Here is a 9236-nt window from a genome sequence, read left to right as displayed (position 1 = left end):
ACAGCCATGACAGTGATGTAAACAACAATGTTTTGTCTAGTCTTTGTCTCTGCAGCCATCGCTTTCCAAAGATACAAATAAAATACGTCTTCATATGGAGGAAGTTGATCATTTATGTGGTCATTTATCAATTACACTTTAATCAGGTTGTTTTCGGGAGCCTTAAAGCGGCTACGAGTAACATTTAAATATATTTTAAACAGCCTCATGTTTCCTCTGATAATCATAAATTACCTTTAACAGCAAACGGGACCATCAGTGCAAAGAAAGACGTTTTTATATAGTTTTTATTACTGCTTTTGGTCTGGTCGCACACCCAGTCCGATTTTCGGTTCGCTCGTGCAGGCTCTATGGTCACATATCCGTATTGGTTGCAGATTTCAGTGTGGCGCTGCAGCGTGATTTGAGAAGCCTATCCCTCTAGGTGAGGGAAGGGGAGCGGGAGCCTTGTTTGAGACAGTTATTTGTCGTCACAATGACTGGTAACGAGGCTGAACCATCAAAGAAAAAAAGAGAATGCAATGAAGAAAAGCGAAAAGAGAGAGTGACTACGGGCGGGACGAGGACGTTGCCAAGCAACGTGTATACAATTTCACGAGAGCGAAACTAGACTGTGTTTACTCCTAAATGAATGAGCGGTTGGTACTAACACAACGTTTGCTTTGCTTCACCATCATCAGATAACCATTATCTGAAATAGTCATTATTTACATCAACAACACAAACACATTACCTCATCGTGATCCATACAAACTGCCGTCTCTCTTTCATTCGCTTTCTGTGAGGACACAGCTCCGTGAGAGAGGGTAGTTAGGTGACGCTGCTGCATCAACTCATTGCAATCAGGTGTGTACTGACTGGCATTAGTTGATGCAGTGTCAAAACCACTCTCACGGAGCCGAAAAGAGTCCTCACACTTTCAACACACGTACATGCACTATATTGCGCCCTTCTCAGTTCACACTCGCGCGCCTGGCACGAGCATTTGCGACAGCGGGCGTCGTAAAAATACTACCGCTTTTGTCCAAAGGGGACGCCAACGTGCCATCTTACTCGTAGTGCCTTTAAAGGTCACCTATTAGGCAAAATGAACTTTTTTCAACATTAATGTGGGTCCCCCTTTGTGAACAGACACTCCCAAAGTATGAAAAAACAACTTGCTTTTTCTCCACCTTGTCTTTTCTGAGAACCTGTGTTCAAAATCCCTGGTCAGATTTATCTACCCTTATGACATCATAAAGGGGGGAGCGATGCCCCTTAATACCAACTTAACTTAGCACCACATCCACCTGTGATATGCACACACCCCCAGTTACCCCTGAATCTAACTAGATGTAAACCAGCATTTGGATTTGGGGCCAATCAGAGCAATTTTAAAACAAAGCGTTTCAGACATGGGCTGAAAAGTGGATATCGAGCAGTGGCACGGTGAGAAATACAAAGGATTTTTTTGGACACGACACCATGAAAATGGTTTCTAGTAGAAACCCAAATAAAAATTTGAACTTTTAAAAATGTGCATAATATGTGACCTTTTAATGGCAGATTAGAGGCACCTGGTCAAACCAATTTACTCTAACAACAAGTAATAAATGGTGAATGAATATTTATTGCCAGATCTCTGAGCAGATGGAAACAGCTCCAGTGGAATCTCTAATGGTAGGCCTCTTGTATTGGAGCAGTAAACAGTGGTGAAAAAACCATGGCATGGAGCGAAGGGCGGGCACTGACCACTAATGAGAAGCTGATGTGAGCTACAGCCGCTTCTCTTGTTGGTCTATCATTAGGGGAGATTAGTCTCTATTTTCACTGATTTGTTTTTCATCGACAGAGGTAAGGCCACATCCTTAAGTACCGGTGTCTTATTTGGGCAGGACACTGACAAGGACATGGAGTTCAAAATAGAGGAGGAACATGAATGGAAAATGTTCTTTTGTTGTTTCATTTATATTCCAGTTCTGAATGTGAGACAACAGAAGTAAGAATATCAGCCAATATTTGCGACGATTAATGTCTCTAAACATTTGCACAATCTTCAATAAACAGCAGCGACGCTCAGCCCCTCATTATCATGAACAAGCAAATTAGACTTGTAACATCATTCGGCTGCGTATATCCTTCACACACAATTAACCGCAAGAGATTTGTATCCCCACCACCAGATCCGTTTTTTTTATCTCTTGTAAAACTACTCCAACCAATAATATTGCATGGCGACACTTAGCATTAATTAATGACTCAGGCCAGGGCCGACGGACTGGGGGGAAAAGTGATACAGTCGTGGGGGGGCCCAAGGCAGAGGGGGGCCCTTTTTTTTTTTTTTTTTTTTTTTAACAAGCTAAATGTGGGGCCCCGATCTTCGAAGGCCCTGAACAATGCCATTCCAAAAAAAGAAATAATTGACTGGCTCGTGACCCTTGCAAGGAGATCAGGGGCCTGTGCATGACTAAGGCATGTATGCGGGAGAGTAAGCAGGAGCAAGCCAACATTGAATTGAACTGGTGGCGAAAATAAACGCAGCAATGTTTCTATGGGGATATTTAGCTGTACAGAAATAAGTGCTGGCAAAGCTAGGACAGTTTGAGACTCCACATCACTGTGGCAACACAACTTATCAATCAGCTCAGACAGCGCAAATAAAAGTCTGAGGAATACATGAGAGTGATGGCCCCTGCAAGTTTCAGTAAGTTTAAAGAAGTGCCACACTGTTACTGTCTTTGAAATGCATTTAGACATTTTAAGGGGAAAACACATTGTATTTATTATTTCAATTATTGAGTTATTTGTAGAACAGCATGCTAGTGTAGGCCAACAAGATTTATTTTCTGAATTTTCAATGCTGCTTTATTTTTATGTTTTAAATTGGGAAAGACATGTTCCAAAACGACCTGTATTTAAAAAGAAATCAAGCAAGTAGGCTAATAATAACCATTAATGAATTATAGGCTATCACATCACAGTAGGCCTATTGTCCACAATAATCACAGCCCCCCATCCATAAAGGAACTTTAAAAAGTTGAATTTGCACTTGATGTGCCTACACAAGTGTATGGTCTTTTATTTGTATTTAGTGTGTCTGCATAGTATTGCACCAAAACAGTAGAAGTTTTCTTTAATTGTGTTTTGTATTGTCTGTAAAATTATACCTGCACATAGCAAACAAAATTGCACATCTGTATTCAAATAAACAGTTGTTTATTTCTATAGTGCGCATTGGCATCTTTGAGCAAAAAACCCCCAAAATTTTCGCCGCACCTCCAGTGACCCTGGCCAGTGACCACCTTGACTAAGACATATTATGGGGGAAACACCGGTAAAAGTAATTATTTGGTCATTCCTCAAATAAATATATTGTGGAGTTGTCTGGCTCAGAGAGCCATGTGTAATGTAAGACCGCTTTTCAGGGGGCCCATCAGGACTTTTTGTATAGGGGCCCAGAATTTGGTGCTACGCCCCTGACTCAGGCAAGCGAGAGACAAAAGCGCCATCGATCTTCTATTTTCGCAGTAATGGAGAATGGCTTGAAGTGATCCACGGGACAATCAAATAATTAGAAAACAATGAAATGATTCATGCAAAGAAAGAAATTTAATAAACGGCTCAGTTATTGTCAGCGGTGTATAACACCATATGGACACTCATACTATAAAGTGTTTTCATTTAGCCCCACTACCTTCTACAATGACACCCATGGTGAAGGATGTATCGGAAAGTTGTTCATAAACGGTTTCTAAGTGATTATACCAACACTAGGCCTATATTTTAGTTATAAGCCTTGAGAAGAAATAACTTTGGGTTGATAGATTGGGAAACATTCCAGATAAATACTGTCAATTTATTAAACTATATTCAAATAAAACAAACACAAAGTAAAACGTATAAAGAATACAATTAAAAGAAGACAAATTAGATCCTCTGCAACAACATCCAAGCAACAAATAAGAATCTCAAATAATATTGTTCATGTTCAAAAGGGCTTAGAAATGTAAAAAATATCTTATTTTTATTCATTATACAAGTTTCATTTACAGCCAGTCAGTTGGCTTGAACAAATCATAATAAGGGGTCATTACTTTATCACTGTCTACTAATTCATCAGGTCTTTGTTTTAAAAAGCGTGTTCAGGTCCAGATGTCCTGCTGCATTAGCCTGGAAATCCAGACCTGCCACTAGGCGCTGGCAAATTAAATTTGCTGCGCCTGTTGGTCTGGGCACTCTCCATTGAAGCTCATTAAATATGTCAAGAAATCCTGAGCTACGTTTCAATTGGTTCTATCTGATATGGGCGGGCCAGAGCCCTTTGTATGGTGCTCAGGGGTGGACGTAACCAGATGATGACAGTGCTGTGTGTGCGCAGTCAAAGACGTGATAGTAAACATCAAAGATGGCTGTGGATATGTTGTTTGAGTTGGAGACGGCTTTGGCCTCGACCCTTTTCGATTTGGAAGACGGCCGTCAAATCTAATCATATATTGCCTCATTTGCACATTTTCTTTAATTTTTTAGACAAAGTATAATACAAAAAGTATTTCTCTTAATATGAAGATTGATCTGGTAAAAAAAAGTATGAGGATATCTATAAAGGAAGAAAAAAAGTCCCATTCACCACGTAGTGTGATACTAGTGTAACCTGTTGTGGTCATTTTCAGGACTTTCGCCCCGGATAGAGATTTTGTCACACATCCCACGTTGATCACTGGGGTCATATTAGTCTATAACAGTTGAGATATTCTCTGCTAAATGAAGTGCATACAAATCTTATCCAGGACCTAGACTAAGAAGGATTTTTCACAACCTTGCAACCCTCAATATGTTATTATAGGGTGGGAAATGACTAGTATATAGGCTACAGCATTAATTAAATACTCAAGTACTGTACATGAATACAATGTTGAGGTAAGTAACTGTATTTTACTAGTGTATTTACAATTGACGCTACTTTATACTTAATCCATTACATGTACTGTATCTGACAGCTAAGGTTTTATTTTTTTATTTATTTAACCTTTAATCTTATCATTGAGGGGTGACCCTCATTTGCACTGATGTCAAGAAACAAAAACAACAATACATACACAATATACAATGCAAATACATCAAATACACAACAAGCTGGTAAAGAGAAACATTTTAGACAGAGGTGTACAGTGGCGTATAGTGGCTGGAAATAAAATGTAATTGGTAAAAGTACAATATGGCCTAAATAATACAGTTAGAGTTTGGTAGATTTAAGATAGTATGTGTAGTGGTCACTTTGAGATTGAGACTTTACACAAACACATCTGAGACATCTTAGAATACGCCAGTGGTTCCTGAACTTACCATAGAGATACTTCCCTTCTGAATTAGTCACATGATTTCATATAGATGACTGTTCCACAGTCTGACTGTTGACAGGGGGTAACATTTGTCTCTTTTGCCAATGTTTCATGGAACATAAGTCCTAAATATTAATAGCACATTTACACTTTACTTTAATTACTGCTATTTAGAATGATCATTTCTGTATAAGCATGCAGCCTATGTTAACATTTACTGCAAAATTAATACTTTTACTTTTGATACTTCGACTACTATCTGGCTGGTAATGCTGTTAAAGAAGACTCGAACTTCTAATGGAGTATTTTAAACATTGTTTTCTTGCTATCTGAAAGGTAAACTCAACCTGTAGTTTTCCATTGTACCACTGGAGGGCACAGTAGAGCATTCCCCATCACACAAGTACAAATGTCTGATGGATATACTGTACAGTATATTTGAAATAACAGTTAAAAACCTTGTGTCTCCACATGACTCAGCACTATACTTCCAACTATAGAAAGCACATAGCTTGCCAAACAAGTTCAACACAATGTTATCATGAAACAAAATGGAAGTGCATGTGTGGCTGCTGGTTTCATTATTTTTTCTTCTACATCTTATATCATTCCTAGCATATATCATGCAATTCAATTTAAGTCTGAGGGTCTGGTAAAATGCTGGCTCACTGTCTGGGACACTTTGTTAAAATAGCAGCCATCTTAAGACCTGTGCTCTTCCTACTATGACAAGTCAAGCTGTTTGCTATGATAAAAAAAGAAAATAAATAAATACAATGAAAAGGGGCCACTTTTTATTAAGATGGAGATGGAAACAAAGTGTAAATGTATTTTTGTTATGCAGTAACGCAGACAGGCCACAGGGAGGCTCTACAAGTCAAGGATGTATACTGACATAAATACATACTGTGTACCACACTATGGTACCACATCAGGACTCCCTTCTTTATAATGAGCTATTAAACACTTTATCAAAGATTTAAAGTTTGCATCTTTAAAAAAATAAATTCAAGTCAAAATCACTATAGAACATTACATCAAAGACATAGACCCTGCATTCCAATACCCATACTTCCCTACTATTAAGTATGCCAGACAAAGATTTAGGATGTCCCAATACATGCACGTCAATTGCAGTATGTCAAAAATACCTAGATGCCTCACCAAATCTGATAGCATTTTGGAGTGTTCGTCTTTATTCTCAACATTTCTCAACATAATGAAAAAAAATCTTCCTCATTCCATTTTTTTTTCTCCCGTAGCCCTAAAACTCGTCTGTACTTTAGTATGTAGTGTAGTAAAAAGAAAGAGTACGTGATTTGGAATGCAGGGACACTTTGAACAAGACAGCACAACCTTTAAAAACTTTGACCTTCATCGGTTTCAAATCTAAAACCATGGCTTGATCAACCCTATTTGTAGTTGTAGAGGAAATCACATGGTTGAGACAGAAGATAGGCATTTTTTTTCTATTTTTAGAGCAGGTTCATTCCAGTCAAGTGGATCACATCTGGGTCACATACGGTTTGTCTGAGGCCCATGCTACGCTCCATATCTCTTCTGACTGGACGTGTCAGATATTTGGCTGCTGTTGTTGGGCCCCGCTTGTGCTCCTGCTATGGGCCTTTATCCTCACCTCCTACACAGCCCGTTACTGAGCACGCAGCAAATGACTGTGTTCTGAAATGTTGAGTAAGAGATCAGGGAAATCATTGCGTCATCTGGGTCTGCTAGCTAAGTTATCTCAGCTATTTTTTGTTATCTAATTTGATAATAAGGTGATTGTATGCAGAATGCTCGTGCCAGAAACTCATACAGTGGTTTTGTACAGATAAATAAATAAATATTAGCTGGTTCTCAATAGTATTTCAATTTAGGGGAGGGGGGGGGGGCGCGAAAAAAATTCTGTCCCCTAGGGGGGGCATGACAGAAAATAATTGAGAACCACTGGGGTAAAATGATTAACTTGTAGATATCACCATAAAAACTTTGCCTGTTGATTACTTACATAACATTCAACTATTATTTGGGGGTTTTAAGAAAAAGTGTATCCTAAATCAGACAATTAATAACATATGAACACATCCTTCAGTAACAACCTTCAGAATATTGCTAAGAATAACCATGGAACATTTGGGTGATGTAAGTGCTTTAGAAGTTGGGATTCCTGGTTCAGAGTATTGAAAAAAGCAAATGTTGAGATAATGTCCGTAAAAGATGGCTGTATAGGAGAATGATACAGACTCAAACAGACAAGGTTTAGTAAAATAAACAAGCTAAATGTAAATTATTTGGACCTTTCTTTTATATTAGTATGAAAGACATGTTATAGAAGCAAAATATCCCCCCCAAAAATTTTTAAAAAATCAATGTTTTTGCCTGCAGTGTCTCGCTTTTTTTTTTTTTTTTTTTTTTTTTACCAAGAAGACTATTAATGTCAGGTTGTACAGCAAGTGCCAGGGACAAGAACCATATGGGGAAGAGGGCTGAATAAATGGGTTTGCTGTAGTTAAAGCAGATTCAACTTTTCTCCCATCTTCAGAGATACATGGAGGGAGATAAAGTGCTGCATTCCATGGTAAACACCCCCCTAGAGACTAAACAGGATCCAAGTGGCTTCCGGTGGTGATAGTTTATTTTCTCTCACATTTTTTCCACTACACCCCCCCCCCCCCCCCCCCCCCCCCCCCTCCAGTGCAGAGGCAGGAATCACTTTCCACTAAGTTTAAAAGCAAATATACAGAACTGGCTGGGTTGATTATTTACACTGAAACTAATCCAGACAGCGTTCACTCGGCCCAGCTTGTTTTATGTGGCATCTGATACTGTGGAACCAAAACATTTCACTGATATTACACATTTAGCTGCTGTGTTGTTCAGTGTGTGTATTACAGTTTATCATCCTGCTGTGAGAAGCATTCATATGGCACTCTTAAACTGGCATTTATTCAACACTAAAAGGTTAATTGGATACATTTTTCTCTTTCTTTCTTTCTTTCTTTCTTTCTTTCTTTCTTTCTTTCTTTCTTTCTTTCTTTCTTTCTTTCTTTCTTTCTTTCTTTCTTTCTTTAACTTGATTTGACTTTGTGTTTAAACAACCATCTCAGGAGAAAAGCCCGAATGAAAATATTTTAGTTTTTTGTCTGAGATGCATACAGGTAGGCTACAAGTAATTGTAAGGCAAGGAACTGTGATCGTGAAACCTTAAATGACTTACAAATCACGCGTCTGTTTCGGTAATGGCCAATGGCACTTTATTTGCACACTTATTTGTTTCATGGCGGTTTGAATTTACTGTCTAATTCATTTTCAGAAATAATGAAAACTTTACATACATATGGATTGAATAAATATACAGTCAGCACTAAAGTCTATTCCACATACTGTTATTCTGAGGGTTGGACTGGGTTTTCTGGTTGTGTGTTTGTGGTGATTGTTAAGATTGCACAGAAAGGTATTATTTGTTAAGCTAGATGCCAGTATATACATGTACATTAATAAATGAATACTATTTATTCAGTTCTTGGATTAACCTCCATTCTGTTTAAATATCTAAAAGTGTTTTACGTCGATGAATAGGATAAGGACGATGATGATGTTGCATGTGGTGATGACGAACGATCCATGTTTAATGGAGTTACAGATTGATGAAACATCGAACAGACATCATGTTGCCAGCATCTGTATAAATAGGCAATTATGTGAGTGGGGGGGGTGTCCTCTGTCAGTGACGTCAGAGGGTCAGACCGGAGCCGCACTAAGTCAGCAACAGTTGACCGGTAAAAGGAAGATAGTTGCCTTCAAAATAAAAGGAGTCGGACTATGACCTATTTGAATTGAACAATTTGTCCGGATGAAATATCATCCAAATTACTCTATTCCAGGTAAGCCTACCTGACAGAATATGCCTATAGCCTA

Source organism: Ammodytes marinus, assembly GCF_949987685.1.
Source record: "Ammodytes marinus genome assembly, chromosome: 21".
Lineage (NCBI taxonomy): Eukaryota > Metazoa > Chordata > Actinopteri > Uranoscopiformes > Ammodytidae > Ammodytes > Ammodytes marinus.
Note: the sequence above shows the minus strand (reverse complement) of the source record.